This window comes from Ambystoma mexicanum, chromosome 7q (assembly GCF_040938575.1).
Source record: "Ambystoma mexicanum isolate Mex_15411 chromosome 7q, UKY_AmexF1_1, whole genome shotgun sequence".
NCBI lineage: Eukaryota > Metazoa > Chordata > Amphibia > Caudata > Ambystomatidae > Ambystoma > Ambystoma mexicanum.
In genome coordinates, this window is record NC_090941.1 from 429,798,152 (window position 1) to 429,817,110 (window position 18,959).

Here is an 18,959-nt window from a genome sequence, read left to right on the forward strand (position 1 = left end):
GTCTCTTTTTCCATAGGGGCCGGAGTTCGAGAATGCCGAAGGAATGGAGCCGGCACGAAGCAGAAGCTGAGTCCGACCTGTAAGCAGGTACGTTTTAAATAGTTTGTTTGCTACGGTTCTTGCATTCACTAATGTGATGTTTGCTTTTTCCCCATAGGGGACGGGGTGCTGAAATGCCCAACGAATGGCATCGACCCGAGGTAAGAAGAATTAGCTTGGCAGGTAAGTGCTTCTTGGTTATTTTCCCCTTCTCACCTTGCTTTCTTCTCTTCGTCTCCCCATAGGTGCTGGAATGCTGCAGGAGATCCGGATGGGCGTCGCAGAGCCGAAGGCGCCACGTGCAGGTAAGAGAAGTGCGCCGAGATGTATGCGACGCGGTGAGTATTTAAAATGATGTCTTTTTGCAGGAACGTTGGCGCGCTGAATCCGGAATGCAGCTTTAACTGGTAAGGTTTGTTTTCACCTGTTTCTTCTTCCCTTTTCTATCCTTAGGTGTTTCCAGGATGATGGCAGGCGTGGTCGAGGGCTGGAGCAGGAGCAGGCACGGTGAGCGTCCAGCTCCTATGAGCAGAACAACGCGAAGCGTGGTTTGCTGTCTGGGTGTGGCTTAAATAGCATTTCAAGTAGTGCCAGGTATGTATCCTTCCACTGAAGGCATGTATCCTGCCACCAGCCACACCCGTGTGGTTAAGTAGTTCCTTTTTCATCTGGAAGTTGTAGAATGATATTCCAGGTAAGGAAATTGCAGCATCGTCTGCCAGGTAAGTTTTCACCAAACACTATTCGTTCCATATCTTGTATGAGCCTGACGCCAACAGCGCCAGGACTGAGTCCAAAGAGCCCCTATCTGGGGTGGCTGTGTCTTCCCTAGTATACATGTTGCCTGCCTCTGAGGGTGCTGGGCCCTGTCTGGCTCCTTGGAGGTAGGCATCATGACAGTACCTCCCCCCAAAGCCCCTCCCAAGGATGTACTGTCCAGAGGCTTTGGTTTGTGTGGAAACTTACGATGAAATTTTTGTATTAGACGAGGTGCATGTATATGATTGCTTGGTTCCCAAGATCTCTCCTGAGGTCCAGATCCTTTCCAATCAATTAGGTAAAAAACCTTTGACTTGGACATCTTAGAATGTAATATGTCTTTAACTTCGAATTCCAGTTCCCCATCTACTGGGATTGGTTCTGGTGGCTTGAGTAGCCTGGTTCCGGGTTGTACAGGTTTCAACAGTGATACGTGGAAAACCGGATGGATTTGCATGTTGGGGGGCAGATCAAGTTTGAAGGCTACCGGGTTGATTACAGCCTTGATTGGATAAGGCCCTATATATCTTGGGTTAAAAGTTTGCGGGCCTTTAAGTGGTAGATGTCTAGTCGCCATCCACACTTGATCTCCAACTTGGTAAGGAGGTACTTCGCTCCGATGTAAGTCAGCATTTTCCTTATATTTGTCCTTGGCCTGCTGTAAATGAGTCTTGGCTTCTTTGAAGGCTCGGGTTATGATGGCATATAAGTTATCCACGGCGGGCATTTCAAGGCCTTGAGGTGGTTCAAGATCCGAAGTTCTAGGATGGTGGCCAAATAAGGTATAAAAAGGAGTCTGGCCAATTCCTGAATGCACAGAATTGTTGTACGCGTATTCAGCAATCCATACAATGTCTTTCCAATTATGTTCTGATTGATGCAACATGCACTGTAAGTACTGTTCCAATGTCTGGTTTGTTCTCTCAGTTTGGCCGTCGGTCTGAGGATGGTGGCTGGTAGATAAACGCACATCAACTTGTGCCATTTGGCAACATCTCTTCCAGAACCGAGAAATAAACTGGCTTCCCCGATCGGAGATTAATATGGATGGAAAACCATGTAGACGAACGACGTTCTCAAGAAATTCCTTGGCTAGGGTGGAGGCTGAAGGCAGCCCTTTCAAGGGAATAAAATGGGCCATCTTGGAGAAGAGATCTACAATTACCACCAGTAACCAGAAGGCCACCAGAAATGCCTTTTCATTTTTTCTTCAGTTTTAGCGATGCCCGGGTGTCCTTCCATTAGTGTCTCATGATGATGGGCAATAACGAGATCTTGCAAATCCTTTTGAGGCAAGAACAGTCGCCCCTGGAAATAAGTTAAATCGTTATTAATTGAAAATCTGGGATCTTTCAGGCTCTATTCTTGCAAGGCTGCAGCGTCGAAAAGCAATTTAACTCTAGTTTGAATATCCTCTAGAGTTTGTGAGGAGATCACCCCCAAAATTCCCTGTTCGGGAATAATCGGAACTGGATCTAGAGTTGGGGTAGAAGCGCCCATTCCTATTCGAGATAGTGCGTCCGCCTTGCCATTCTTGCAGCCTGGGCGATAGGTGATCACAAAGTCAAATTCTACAAAGAACAGGGCCCAACGGAGTTGGCGTGAGGATTGAGCTTTGGCCGTTTTTAAGTATTGCAAATTCCTGTGGTCTGTAATTACGGTAACAGTATGTCTTGTGCCGAGAAGGTAATGACGCCAAACCTTGAAAGCTGACTTGATAGCTAATAGTTCTTTATCTGTGATTGCGTAGTTAACTTCTGGAGCTGAGAATTTTCTGGACCAAAAGGCCACAGGATGCAGTTGGTTCGAGACTGGGTCCCTCTGTGATAGAACCGCTCCCATGGCTAAACTAGATGCGTCAGTTTCCACAACGTAAGGGAGATCTGGACGGGGATGTTTTAACACAGGTGCGGAGGTGAATTTAGTTTTTAGTTCCTGAAATGCTTGTTCTGCTTCCGTAGTCCATTCGAAGCATTTGTTTTTCCGTAAGAGGGCTGTGATGGGTTGAACCACTCGAGAAAACTCTGGGATAAACCTTCGATAGAAATTGGCAAAACCAAGCATGCTCTGAAGCCCTTTCACAGAACCAGGGGATGGCCATTTGAGGATCGCGTCCACTTTCCGTGAGTCCATTCGAACTCCCTTTGGCGTTAGGACGAAACCAAGAAACTCAACCTCTGTGACGTGAAAAATGCACTTTTCGAGCTTTGCAAATAGTTTGTGCTGGCGTAGTTTCTCCAGGACGGCCTTAACATGTTTTCGGTGATCAGATTCCGAGGATGAGTACACTAGGATGTGGTCAATATATATGATGACACAAACATCTATGAGTTCTCGAAAGATGTCATTCATAAAATACTGGAAGGCAGCAGGTGCGTTGCACAACCCGGAGGGCATCACTTGGTATTCAAAGAGTCCGTATTTGGTGCGGAAGGCCGTTTTCCATTCATCGCCTTCTCTGACGCGCACCAGATGGTAAGCCCCTCTTAAATCCAGCTTGGTAAAGATGCAGGCATCTTTCACCTGGTCGAGGAGTTCAGGGATCAGAGGCAGGGGGTAACGATTCTTAACCGTTATCTGATTTAAGGCGCGATAGTCAATACATGTTCTAAGGTCGCCTTCCTTTTTTCGGCACGAAGAACAAAGCTGAAGAAGCTGGTGACTTTGACGGGCGAATAAACCCATTGGCAAGATACTGATCCAAATACTGGCATAAATGAAGATTCTCTGGTTCGGTAAGGGCATAAATCCTACTACAAGGCGGTTGAGCATTGGGTACCAGATCAATTTGACAATCGTATGGCCGGTGAGGTGGTAAGGTGTTGGCCTGTTCTATTTGAAAAACGTCCTGAAAGTCCTGATACTGAAGTGGTAGTTGTGCTGACACAGAGGTTACTGAGGCTAGACCCACTTGTGGATTTCCGGAATAACAAGTTTGTCTGCAGTTAGGAAAGGTGATACTCTTTGCTCGCCAGTCAATTCGAGGATTATGTGCTTCTAACCAAGGGATCCCCAAGATTACCTGAAATTGTGGAGCCTTGATTACGTCGAACACTATGGTTTCCCTATGACCATCTTGGCCAACCAGTGTCATTTCTGTGGTAGAATGTGTTACCGGCCCAGAGGCAATTTCGGTCCCATCAACCGTGGTAATGACATCTTTGGTGATTTTTGGTCGGAGAGGGAGACCAATCCTGGAAGCCAATTCGAGATCAACATAGTTCCCAATAGCCCCACTGTCGAGATAAGCCTTTATGCCATGTAATAGTTGAGGCTGCTTTGGATCCACAAGGGTCATTGGCATGATGAAATGCGAGGTCAAAGAGTTTGTCTTCACGCTCGGCAAGCAGACCTCTACGCTTGTCGGGCTTGATCGTTTCCTGAATCAGATTTTGGAAGGTTTTGGTCTGTGGCTCCAACCACCTTCTTGGCTGGTTTTACCGGGCAATTTCGTAGAAAGTGTCCAGACTCTCCGCAATAGAGACATAACTGGTTTTGCCGTCTTCTTTCTCATTCTTTCTGCGTTAGGGGTCCTTTTACTCCCCCAATTTGCATTGGCTCCAAAGTGTCGGTACTCTTGGGGTTTGCGTAGGTTTTTACCAAAGCCTGAGTTTCAAATCTAGTCCGATCAGTCTTTCTATTCTGGAGTCTATGATCAAGTTGGATCACTAAATCAATGTATTCCTCACAGAGTTGGGGTGGATTCACAATTTGAGCCAGAACGTCTTTTAGCTCTCCACGAAGTCCTCGATGAAACAAGGTGATTCTTTTATTCTCAGGCCACCCAGTTTCCACGATCAGTCTGTTAAATGTGGCGATATAAGAAAGGAGGTCTTGGTTCCCTTGACGCAAAGACAGAAGTTCGCTATCCAAGGCCTCACCCTGGGCGTGCCGGGCAAATAATCTCTCCATACTAGCCTGGAAGCGTTGAAAGTCACAAAGTATAGGATCTTCTTGATTTACCAACGGAATAGACCAATCGGCTGCACAGCCGCTGAGATACGATAAAACAAAACCCTAGTTTGGTCATTAAGGAAGGACCCAGGTCTACATAAAAAGTGTAAACGACATTGGTTCATGAAACAGCGTATTTCTTCGGGTCCCCCGCAAAACGTTCAGGTGGGGCCAACGGCATGTTTTCCGGCAGGTTAATTTGCACCGGGTTAGTGGAAGCCATAGGAGTGGACTCTCTCCCGGAAGCAGGTAATGGCGTTTGTCCAGCCTTATTCTGCAAAAGCTGTTTAGCCAGGTCATCGGTTCGTTCTTTGGACAAGATCAGTTCTCTTCGAAGAACGTTGGTTTCTTGGTGGGCGGCGTGAACTTCCGCCCGTAATTCCCCCAATAGTTGGGCCAGTTGGCCTGTTTCTGAAGTCTCCATGGCGCCTGGGTGGGTAATTGTGGGTAGGCTTCGCGTTCTGTAACGCTCACCTGATTCCCACAGAGGCGCGGGCGTGGTCTGGACAGCAGTGGCCTCTTTGAAGGAGATGTTCAGCACCCTGAAGATGGAGTGGGCTGGGTTCCCAAATCTGGCTTGTCTGGCTCGGATGAATTTCCTTCTGTGAGCGAAAAGGAAGGGTTAATACTCTGCGGGTTTTGTGTAGATCTCCCATTCCCCTTCTCACCCTCCTTGCAACCCTTCTGTAATTCCCTGTGGAGACTCACCTTATGGATTGAAAAGGCGAGCTCTCCATCCTGCTTCTGATGCAGGGGCGCGTTGGGATCTAGTTACGTCACTGGATAGTAAGTTTCGAGTTTGCTTGTCTGATCCGGTAAGTACCGTAAATGTTAATGGCAAGCTTGAGTCTAAACTGTTCCTCTTCTCTTTTGCAGGTAATGGAAGGCTCCGGGCTGAGGGCGGTTTCTGTCGAAAACCTGATTTGAGGTGAGTTTTGGTGTAGGCCCACTACTGTCTTTTCCTGTCTCTTTTTCCTTAGGGGCCAGAGTTCGAGAATGCCGAAGAAATGGAGCCGGCACGAAGCAGAAGCTGAGTCCGACCTGTAAGCAGGTAAGTTTTAAATAGTTTGTTTGCTACGGTTCTTGCATTCACTAATGTGATGTTTGCTTTTTCCCCATAGGGGCTGGGGTGCTGAAATGCCCAAGGAATGGCATCGACCCGAAGGTAAGAAGAATTAGCTTGGCAGGTAAGTGCTTCTTGGTTATTTTCCCCTTCTCACCTTGCTTTCTTCTCTTCGTCTCCCCGTAGGTGCTGGAATGCTGCAAGAGATCCGGATGGGCGTCGCAGAGCCGATGGCTCCACGTGCAGGTAAGAGAAGTGTGCCGAGATGTATGCGACGCGGTGAGTATTTAAAATGATGTCTTTTTGCAGGAACGTTGGCGCGCTGAATCCGGAATGCAGCTTTAACTGGCAAGGTTTGTTTTCACCTGTTTCTTCTTCCCTTTTCTATCCTTAGGTGTTTCCAGGATGCTGGCAGGCGTGGTTGAGGGCTGGAGCAGGAGCAGGCACGGTGAGCGTCCAGCTGCTATGAGCAGAACAACGCAAAGCGTGGTTTGCTGTCTGGGCGTGGCTTAAATAGCCTTTCAAGTAGTCCCAGGTATGTATCCTTCCACTGAAGGTATGTATCCTGCCACCAGCCACACCCATGTGGTTAAGTAGTTCCTTTTTCATTTGGAAGTTGTAGAATGATCTGCCAGGTAAGGAAACTGCAGCATGGTCTGCCAGGTAAGTTTGCACCAAACACTATTCCTTCCATATCTTGTATGAGCTTGGCGCCGATGGTGCCAGGACTGTTATCCCTTATGAGCCTGACGCCAACGGCGCCAGGACTGAGTCCAAAGAGCCCCTATCTGGGGTGGCTGGGTCTTCCCTAGTATACATGTTGCCTGCCTCTGAGGGTGCCGGGCCCTGTGTGGCTCTTTGGAGGTAGGCATCATGACACAAATGCAACTATGTTTGGACAATAGATCTACAGAACCTTCCGCCCTCAAAAGATGGGCAAAACCTTGACAGTTCCAAGTAATTAAGGAAAAACATCAGTGGTTCTGTAGAGTTCTCGGGAGGGATTGCAGAAGTGACTTAAGAACTTGCTGTATTTCGGCCAGGACGATATTTTCCCCTGCAGCAGGCTTGAGATCATTCGTGAGCATGGCAGGAGACACAGTATCCTCAGATTCTGGGCAAAGATCAATCTCGTCGGGGTCCAGATCAATATCAATGTCAACTGCCCGCAATTTCTCTTTGAATTTCCTGATCAGTCGCGCAGTTGACAAAAAAGTACAGTGTAGGGAAGAAACATGAGGGTTAGGTCCTTTGAGAGGTTCAACAAACAGGAAATCATCAGATTTTAAGACACGAAGTTGGGGGATATAATAGAGTCTGACTAATAACTCAGAACGCACCAGCCAGGGGTTTTTGCCACTCATGTATAGATTCTTGATGAAGCAAATGCGATTCTCATTAGTATCCTTGGCTACGCTCTTTGGGTCAGACAGTACAGGCAAAGGCGATTCTCCCACCACGACTGACCCTGGAGGAGGTTCGGGGCATATTGACAGACTAGATACAAGGCCCTGTTCCAGTTCTACCAGGAAGGCTTTGTCTGAGTCCAGACAGAGAGACTTCTCTTCCGGCACAAGCCAGTCTGTAAGGAGACCTTTGGTTGTTGATGCCCGTGCAGCCACTCTCGCAAGTCTTTTCCTGGCTTTTTTTCTAGCAAGTTTCAGGAACAGGCCGAGCTCCAGCTGATGGAAGTGGGGCAGTCATTGTGGATTTCTTATTTTTAAGTGCCATTTTTGCCAATCTATGTTGTTTCTGAGAGGGGGGAATAATAGGGCTTAGTGCTGGCTCATGGTCATCAGCTGGCTCCAGTAGTACATCCTCAACTACGATACTCCTGATGGATTCAGATAGCTCAGCTATCGCCTCTACCATCGTTTCCCGATCTTCAATCCCCTCGACTGGGTGCACGGCGGCAGATAAGTTTGTTTCTGCTTCTTCCCGAGGGAAGTCCTGCAGGTCCAATGCCCTAGTGAGGGTATTGGTATTAGTGAAAATATGCCCTGACATTTGCAATAGGGGTAACTATTACTAAGGAAGTTCTTAACACATTAGGGAAAAGGGTGGTTTTGTGGGATTGGCTTGAGAATTTCTCATATTTGAGAAGTCTAAAGACCTACCAATTCGTAAAACACAGAGTATATACCTATATGAAACCCCAAGCTTATCTGTATCTTTGTCCTACTAAAAGTCTTAGACGTTTTATCATCTTGTTCAGATTGGAACAACTGCCCACTTTGAGCAACCTGCCTAGGGAAAATATTCCTGCCAAAGAGCAAGTCTGTCAGCTTTGCAAATCCCCTGAATTCCTGGAGACTGCCAAACACCTCTTAACAGAATGTCAGACTTTAAATCAGACAATCTTATTATATCTTGGTGAATTTGCACATAACCGACTAACCATCTGTGAAACATTATTCTGGTTTTATTGTACTAACACCTGCAATATGCACTTGTTTATTGCATTATATAATGTCTGGTAACAGATAGAAGTATGTCTGGGCTCCCTGATTTGAGCTAGCTGAGTATGACGGTGTCAGGAAGAGACAAGTTATATTGGCTGGAATGAGGTCTACTTTTAATATTACTTTATCTTCCATACGAATTTGAAATAAATACGTTGGAAGTTGCTTATGTATTAGTTTATGCTGTCAAGAATGTACAGATTTATGGGAAAAGAAATTGATATATATATATATATATATTCAGCGAAAAAACTTTGTTAAAGGGACGTTATGGTTAAAATGTGCTACTAAAAACCTATGAAACTCAGTGAAAAAACTTTGTTAAAGGGACGTTATGGTTCCAAGTAAAACCGAAAAAAACCCTGAAATTCACCAATTATGGTAAACTAAGCAACCATTACTCGCGCCACCACCGTGCACTGCTAAGACTAACACCCAGGACATCAAAGATGACATCACAAACGTCACAAAGTCCTTCAAAATCTTATAAAAACAGGAGAGAAACCAGGTTCAACACTTCAAACCTATCGTAGGAAAGTAATCTTAGAAGCGTTGATAGACAGTGCAATTCTTCTCAAAAGAAAGTTATTTATTTTAGTGTTAAACAGAATGAAACCACTAACAAAACTAATAATTAAATTACAAAAAAGACTTCTCAATAAACGAAATATCAACAGAAATAACTTCTTAATTATCTGTGGAGGTGAATGGAGTCACACTACAAGCACAGAATCATACTATAACGAAGAAGCATACAAACAAAAGCAAACAAATACAATTGCCATACATAACAGTGGTCGAGGTTATGAAAAAGTTAATAATACCATAATGGAACAAGAAGTACTCCTTACAAAAATATGCCCTGAAAACGTAGATTTACCCCTGCATTCAACTGAATCAGAACATCTAGTGTACAAATGGCCATGCACGTCAATGTGTAACATTCCCAAAAAAATGTTCAAGTCTTTACGCCAATTCCTCAATCAATATGTGAAAAGCAAAGACAAAATCAAACTTAAACTACTGCAAAATATGGATGCTTGTCCAGTATGCAAGTACACAGGACTACAAGGACATTCATTGGCCTGCATTACAGGACCTACTTGCAAAACAACCTTCCATGATATCAAAAGGATATCAACACATCATGCAAGTATAAGAAATCACGTTTATAAACTGTCCTATGCTAAAAGTCCTGCTTTAGCACTAGCCAATTTAAATAACATTCTTCTACATGGTGCAGCAAAAGACCTACTAGAAGAAATCGACTATATCCAGACAAAATATTTTGGAAGTGAAACCCACTTACAAGATGAATTAGCTGTAAACCAACTTTGTAACAATTCTGCACATGGCAACCTTTCACTACACACATACAAAAAAGAAATACTAAAATTTGAAAGTACTTCAGCTGAAGTACCAAACCACGTGTGTGTATGTTGCCGCAGAACTTTTTATAAAAGTAACACAAAATCTGTAGACCTATCATACAAAATAGAAGACAATGAAGATTATAAATGGTTTGAATTAGCTCTCTACCTTATAGCAGAAAACAAATACAAATAACTGACCCCATAATACTTTGCAATTACTGCACTGCAAAACTTGACAACAACCAAACACCTTCACGTGCTATCACAAATAACTTGGAATTATTCCCACTACCAAAACCCCTACAACGACTAAATTTATATGAGAGCATCATAATTCAAACAGTGCACCCATTTCAAGCAATAATATGCCTCCAAACAAAAAAAAGCAAAATTACCTCCCTCTGAATTAGTCAAAGGCATTTGTGGCAAAGTAGTTTATTTACCATTAGATCTCATAGAAAATGTACACACTCTAGGAGTGCAATGGCCAATAGATCAATCTTTAATTATCTTAGTAAACTTGTGAACTTACATAAAGTTAGACAGGCCCTGCAATATCTAAAAAAAATTGAATACTACAAAAAAGTTAATATTGAAGAAAACCTGAGAGAAACCGTTGAAATAATTCAAGTCACCAGAAACTGGTCAATTTGAACTTCTAAATCCTGCTACAGAATCCAATATTTTAGACCATTATACAATTCATCCTTTACACTCTAAAGACACTATGGATGATGCACTGGAAACATACCAAATGTGACAAGCCAAAGGATCTCCAATCAGCATATGGGAAAAAAGTATAGAAGCACATGCCTTTCCTCTACTTTTTACTACTGGAAAAGGAGGAAGGTACGATGATAGACCCACACAGATATCAGCATCAGAATATCGCTCTCTACATATGTATTCTGACGACGTCAGATTTAGACAAAATGTGGAATACATATTACACCTTCTCTTTGAAAGTGAACTTACAACTCTATGCTACAGAGTTGCACACACATTAAAATCAGGTACCCATTTTCAAAATATGTCAGCTATGCAATTATTACAAAAAGTGCAAGAAAAAGATGAGGTTTTACAGTCAAGTATTACAAATCTTTTAGCAAATATGCATGGTACAAAAGAATTCTGGTTCTGACGTCACAGAGATGTATGCTGTATGATAATTAACCTTAGCCCACCAACTTGGTTTGTTACATTGTGCAGAATATGCTTGGGAAGATTTACACGATTTCCTACGCATAGGAAACAAAAATAAAACAAACATAGATATAAAAACACCAGTAGAACTCTGCTCTCTAGATCCTGTAAATGTATCAAGATATTTCCATCGTCGCTTCATTGCTATGCTACACTTTGTTTGTAATACGACTATTCCTCCTCTCGGAGAAGTTCAACCCTTCTTTTGGAGAAAAGAATACCAAGCCAGAGGAGCACCACACATCCACATGCTATTATGGATTAAAGATGCTCCTAAATTTGGTCAGGACAGTGAGGCCACTGTTTTGCAGTTCATCCAAAAATATGTCACTTGTGAAATCCCTTCACAAACAACACATAGTGACTTTCATGCACAAATTTTACAATTTCAAAGCTACAAATGTGGGAAATATTGTCATCGCAAAAATTAAAAAAAGGGAAATACTACACCAAATGCCGCTTTGCTTTCCCTAGGCCAGTTTCAGCAACAGGTCAAGTAAACAACTTCATGTTTTCAGTCAGATATAGGGCCTCATTACGCCCCTGGCGCTAAGGGGTTAACGGTGCCGTAAAAACTGCGGCGCTGTTAACCCCTTAGCACCTAATTACAAGGTCCCTTTGCGGCTCCGACCTTAACGGCTGGTCTGGACCAGCCGTTAAAGTGGGGACCCGCAAAGGGACCTTGAAGGTATTTACGGTACCGCAATTTGCAGTACCGTAATTACCGCCTTCCCCATTCCCATTGAGCCCTATGTGGCAAAAATGGGAATGGGGAAGGGCCAATGGTGCATGGGGAATTACCTTCCTTCCAAACTTGGAATGGGGTGGTAATTCCCCATTGCACCATGGCGGACTCGTTACAATACCGGCAGCAACCATGGTGCTAATAGCACCATTGGTTACCGCCGGTAATATAATGAGGGCCATAGTGTCAAAGGTAAATCAGCTAAGAACACATATTACATAAATAGAACAGACAAATCAAAATACAATGCAATCATTGCCCTCCTATGGAATGCAAATATATATGTGCAGTACATTGCAGACAATTCCACTGCAGTTGCACGATATGTCACAGCCTACTTAACCAAAGCAGAGAAAACAGAGCTTCAGGACCTCTGGGATGACCTATCACCTGATAAAACACTATGAAAGAAATTGTACAGCTTAGGCATAAAAATACTCTCTCATAGAGAATGTGGCTGCTATGAAGGTGCAGACCATTTAACCGGTACTGCCTTGTATGGAAAATCTGACAATATAGTATGGCTAGGTCATGGTCCTGCTAAATCTAGAAAAAGAGTTCTGAAATCATATGAGAACATAGAAACAATAGCCAAAAATTATCCCAACAGCCAAGACATCTTGAAAAACAATTTACTGGACACATACTACCCAAACAGGAGTACCACTTTGGAAAACATGTGTCTCTACCACGTAGCCCAAAACTTCACACACAAAAATAATGTTAAACTAGATGAAAAAAAAGGTAGATACAGAGTGGTAAATTGTGAAGGCAGCTTAGTGAAACTTACCAAACGCAGCTTAATTAATCATATCAAATTGTCATTAAAAACTCCTCAACATAAAGAACTGTATTACATGTCCCTGCTACAACTTTTTAAACCAGGGAGAAAAGAAGAAGAGTTACTGGATACAAATGACTCCTATGAAGACACTTTCAAAGGCAAATGAAAGCATTATAACAGATGTAAACTTTACATAGCACCAAACAATGTTGCATAATGAACAGCAACATGAAGAAGATCTCCAGGCCCAACTACAAGTGGACACGCCCGACAGTAGTCAACCTTCTGTAACAGGAAGCCAAGAACCACTTGGACAACCACTAATAGCAAATGAGGCCGAATTAGCCATGATATAAGTAGAAAACACCATGGGCCTCATTACGACCCAGGCGGTAAGGGATTACCGGTACCGGTAAGGGCACCGGTACCGGTAATCCCTTACCGCCCTATTACGAGTTCCCTTTGCGAGTCCTCCCTTAACACCTGGTTTTACCAGACGTTAAGGACGGGACCCGCAAAGGGACTTTGGTGCTAATAACGGCACCGCAATTTGCCGTACCGTTATTAGCGCCCTATGGGGGCTCAAATGGGAATGGGGAAGGGCCCTGGTGAATGGAGAATTACCGCCCCGCCAACCTTGGAATGGGGCGGTATTAGCTCCCTTCACCAGGGCGGAGTTGGTGAGGTTTTGGAGGCAGCCATGGCGCTAATAGTGCCATGGTTACCTCCATCCTCGTAATGAGCCCCCATGTGTCAGTATGAACAAGCTACAGAAGACTTTGCTGTTCTAAAATCACAACTGAACCATGAGCAGAGTAGCATTTTCCAAGAAATACCAAAACAAATTTAACATGGGGTGCAACATGAAAATAAAAACTGTACCTGCCAAGACTACAAACCTATACTGCTATGCATGAGTCGTGAAGCTGGTTCATACAAAACATTCTCAATCAAAATCATCAGCAGGTTCCTTCAACAATTGACAAACAACAAACTGTCAGCTGTTGTCACTGCCCCCACAGGTTTAGCTGCAGGTTTAGCTGCCTAATGTCACTTTACACCGATTACTACTCATTCCAGTAGAACACCAAAACAAATTAGACTATTACAAACTTTCCACAGAAGCTGCAATGGAACTACGCAGCGTTTTCAAACAAATGAAAATACTGCTAATAGATGATGTGAGCATGGTCAGATTGACCTGAGATTACAAGAGGTCCTCAAAACAGACTGCGCACAGCTCTTTGGAGGAAAACACATTATTGTTTTTGGAGATCTTCTTCAATTGACATCAGTGAACGCTGAACCTATTTTTAAAACCATAGGGCTCAAACTGTGCCATAAAACTCTTGCCAGCATAGGAAATGTCAACTTTTGGCAACATTTCCAATACAGAGAATTAACAGAAAATATGCGCCAGTCTGCAGACCTCACATACACCAACATTTTAAAAAGTATTAGAGTTGGTGTACTATCTCAAGAAGCACAAGCAATATTAAAAACCAGGCACATCCATGACGCATGTGCTACTGATGTCATGGAACAATTAGCACACAAAAATGTCAATTGTATGTCTTTGATGCCAACTCTTGCAAGCTGTTCAAAATTCAATGAAACAATGTTGAAAAAAGAAATGCAACCAATAATTGAAATTTGCTCCACAGATAAACTGGACGTACATGGTATGACAATACCCATGTGTGAACAAGCCACAACAAGACTAAATACCCTAGAAAACTCTATCTCCAACAGAGCTGGTTTAGAGAAAATATTAAAATGATCTTTAAACTGTAGAGTAATTCTTAAACGTAACCTTGATGTGGAGCAAGTACTAGTTAATGGAGCACTTGGTACAGTTGTTGGCTTTCAAACATACCCAAGTGAAAACAACATTCAATTTCTCAATATTCTCTTTGACAAACTATCAGAAGTTAAAAGGATAGGACGCTCAACAGCCCGCTTCCTTCTTTTGAATGCAGAGAACAATTTTCACTAACTCTAGCATACAGAGTTACCATTCACAAATCACAAGGTCTTACCCTAGATAAAGCATTAATAGATATTGGTAGCACAGTCTTTAAAGAAGGTATGAGCTATGTAGCACTATCACACTTACGTACACTTGACAGGCTATTTTTAATAAACTTTGATGCAAGTAAAGTAAATGCAGATATTCCTTGCATTCTAGAATACAATAAGCTGCGTTCACTCCACACCCCCATCTAAAAACCTATCCTGTTCCACAAAAAGCAAAACGTTGTAAAAGAAAACTACTTCAAACTGAAACGATACAGGATATCACTACAATTCCTCCAAAGGAAAAAAAAAGAAACTAATACTTCATCAAGTACCACAACCAAAGAAGAATCTACTAGTCAAAGTAACTCAACTACTTCTTCAAAAAAGCAACACACACTCCGAACAAATGACTTCGACACAGAACTGTCAGGTCCATTCAAATTTTCAAATATAACTTCTGAAAATTGCTATACAAATGTAGCAATAAATATTCTATTCCAATTGCTACCAATTATTGAGAGCATTTACTTACACAGTACAGACCAATTGTGTTTGCAAATGTTAGTCCTTCATAGAAATGCAACCAACAATCCTGAAAACATGTACAGTGTTCATGGAATAAGACAAGAATTGGACTACTGTGCTGGAATTGTCAAATTCACTATAAACTCACAAGAAGATCCACAAGAATTTCTAATGTACTTACTACAAGTACTGGAAAACAAAAACATACCTATAAATGAAATCTTTTAGATTTCATACATGTGGAAACATACATCCACTCTCTGCAACAATGTGATACAGGAAGAAGTCCTTAATGAACGCTCTGTGTATGTATCCATACCTAACTGTGAATCCATTCCATTTCAGCAACTTGTACAAAATGCAAACCATGGCAGATTATGTACTACCTGCAATTCAGACAATCGCTCCACCTTACAAATACAGACACACAGTAAATACGTAATAGTAATGCTTTTACGTTACAATTCAGATGGTACCAAAAACAACTGTAAACTGACTGGATTCACACATGTTCAAGTATCACTTGGTAAGAAAACCTTCACAACAATAGGTATAAACTACAATGCAGGAGCCACAACCAATGCAGATCACTACACTGCATATATAAAAAAAGAATTCTGGATGGTTCGGACATAATGATAGTACCATTACTCTAAAGCGGAAATTGCCAGCAAATCTTGTAAACGCTTACTTAATATTCTTAAAACCAAAATTTAATACGTAATCTGTTTATGAACATAAGCAAAACTTCAACTTCAAAACTGTGCACAGAGTACGCCAACATGTATCTAACTGCCCCAAGATTCTGCAACAAGCAAACAGATAAAGAAATACTACTAAAACATAACAAGAAATACACAGTTAGAATACACCAACATGTATCTAACTGCCCCAAGATTCTGCAACAAGCAAAGACATAAATAAATACCACTAAAATCAAACAAGGAATATACAGTTAGAATATGCCAACAGGTATCTAACTGCGCCAAAAAATCTACAGCAAGCAAACAGATAAACAAATACTAGTAAAATCAAACAGGAAATATACAATTAGAATACACCAACAGGAATCTAATTGCTCCAAAAATCTGCAACAAGCCAAAGATAGAAGATTTGCAAGAAACAAGAAATAAACAGTAAAACAATGATAGAAATATATTGTACCACAACATAGAAGTTTTTTTTTTTATCCAGCATGGATTTTTTTTCCCCACAGACGCAATGATTTAGAAAACTAACACAGAAACTGAACAAATTGCACAGTACACTGGTTTTAGCTATCATACTTGTAAAGTACTAAATAAGAGGGTAAAAAAACCAGAAATGTCTACTATGCAATAACTCATTATGAACTACCTTCTCTAACATATGATCTTTTCTTTTATCACAGAGAAATCGAAAAAAAAAAGTATATTTAGTCCAGCTACCCATGTCATGAAAAAACTACATACAACCACAAAAAACTCAACCAGTAAATATACAATAAATAAACTCAGAAACACTGCACTCCTTGTTACAAACTCCACAATCTTAACTGCATAACCTAGCTGAAACTTCACATACAAACACTCCAAATGAAACAGTACACAAACTTTTGGGTTGTGGATATTTGATGGGTGTTTGATTCTATGGGTGTGTTATTCTGTGGTGGTTGTGGCCAGGGCCTAGAGTCTTGGGTGCATGGCCTAGGGCCTACAGCCTTCGGCCATGCACCCAAGACTCTAGGCCCTAGCCACAATCACCGCAGCATAACACACCTATAATACCAAACATTTTCACTGTGCTATGTGACCTGCCTATAGGGGATATTATTTACAATCAATACTCTACTAACAACCCAAAACCAACATCATACTAAAGTAAAATAGGCAGAAGTGCATTTATTTTGTCCGCAGACAACTGCGTCAACCGCGGACATGGCAAACACATCAGGGGAACCTGCCACCTAAACACATACAGTATTTGACCCATCTCTTATTCCTCAAGCCTCCCCAACCACTTCTTCACACCAACACACTCCCCAAAATTGCATTTTGCCTCTGTTCGCCGTGGCGCTTTTGGCAGATCCAAGATGGCGGGCGCATAGAAACAATGTGACGCACCTCACGCCTCATTCCAGCCAATCAGAGAACACGTTGTGTGTCCGCAGACATGACGCATGCTGATTAGCCAATCGGTGTCCTGTCCGCCGAGCAGACATAGATATTACATATTTTTTTGCCTTACGTTTTGGCCATTTATAAATAAACTACTGGATGGATTTACACCAAATTCACAAAAGCATGCTTTCGGGACTAAGCCGCCACTCCTGCCGCAGATTTTGGTGGTAATCCGTTGAGTGATTTGAGCTGTAGGTGAGTGCACATTTCTTTCCCATTATGTCTATGAAAAAAAAAATGTTGGGACCCCCCTATAAATTTGCCCTTGGACCAAACCTCACTAAAATCTGCTTAATAATTCGGAGTGGCCCATATACTTTTTTTGCAAAGTTTGGTGAGGATTCGTCCAGTGGGAGCGAAGTTATAAGCCACCCAAAAAGTGCTCTTCCTATGGGATTAGCAATTTAACCATAACTACACAGCCACTACCGTGGGCTGTGTAATATATATGTATATATATATATATATAAATACATGTATATTCAGTGACCAAATCCTTGCTTATAGGAGAGTTAAGGTGATCTGATTTAATGCAACAAAATCTCTGATATTCAGCAGTCCCCTTTAGAGCAAGTCCACCATAACTATGTGCCCCCTGTTGCGCAGCATATGACCACAGTGAAGACATCACAGATTATATCTGATCACCTTAACATTCTCACCCTGCCAGCTATCGCCTATTTCCATCACCCCCTTCCTTGGGAAGTTTCTCGAGCAGCTGGCCTTGCCTCAACTTAACTCTGTTGGTGACTTCCATGACCATCAATCTGGATTCCGAGCATCCAGAGGTACGGCATCTGCACCTGTGAAGAACTGCTTGCCTCGCTTGACTCCATCTCCCCAGCGGTCATTATCCTTCTTGATCTCTCCTCTGCATTAGACACAGTTAACCATTACATCCACATACAAAGGATCCATGATATACTTGATATCTCTGAGTGGACACTGGACTGGCTGTCCTCTTTCCTCACTAACTGCTCTTTCCCAGTCATCCTGGGCCCATGCTTCTCTCCTACATCTATCTCCACCTGTGGTGTCCCCCAGGGTGCTATTCGCTCCCCTTGGCTCTTTAACATATACCTTTCTCTCCTTGCATACCTCATCTCTTCCTTATCCTCCAACTTCCAGTGTTACGCAGACAACACACAGCTCTTCTTCAAACTCCCTGCTGGCTGACCCTCGTGCACCCTGCATCATCCCTGACTGGCTTTCTGCCATCCAGTCCTGTCCTGGTGCACCTCCAATGACATCTGCCTCAATACCTGTAAAACTCAGATCCTTCCCATTGAGACCCCAGCGCCCTATTTCTTCCATTCACTCTGGCCTTCTTCCTTGGGTTCATCCCTGCTCCTTCAACTGAAGCAAGAAACCTTGGAGTCATCTTTGACTCCTCTCTCTCATTCCTCCTTCACAATCAGGATATCGCCAATAAGTCAACTACGAGCTCTTCTTTCTCAAAGGAATTCTATCTTTTCTCAATTTCCGGCAGAGGCTCAATTTGACTCAAGCCCTCTCTCTCTAGATTTGACTACTGTAATAGCCTGAATCTTCCTTCCTCCACTCTGCAACCCCTTCAGCTTATCCAGAATAGAGCAGCAAGACTTAACCTTGGCCTTAAGCCAAGGGACTGCATCTCTCCTGCTCTAGAAAGTCTTCACTGGCTCCCGGTTGCTGCACGGATTAAATTAAAATCCCTCTGCATCATCCACAAGGCTGTCTGGGCCCAGGGACCACACTAGCTTCAACTCTATCTCACTCAATACTCTTCCACTAGAGCTCTTAGCTCCTCTGGCACAAAGGCTGTCTGGGCCCAGGGACCACAGTAGCTTCAACTCTAACTCACTCAATACTCTTCCACTAGACCTCTTCGCTCC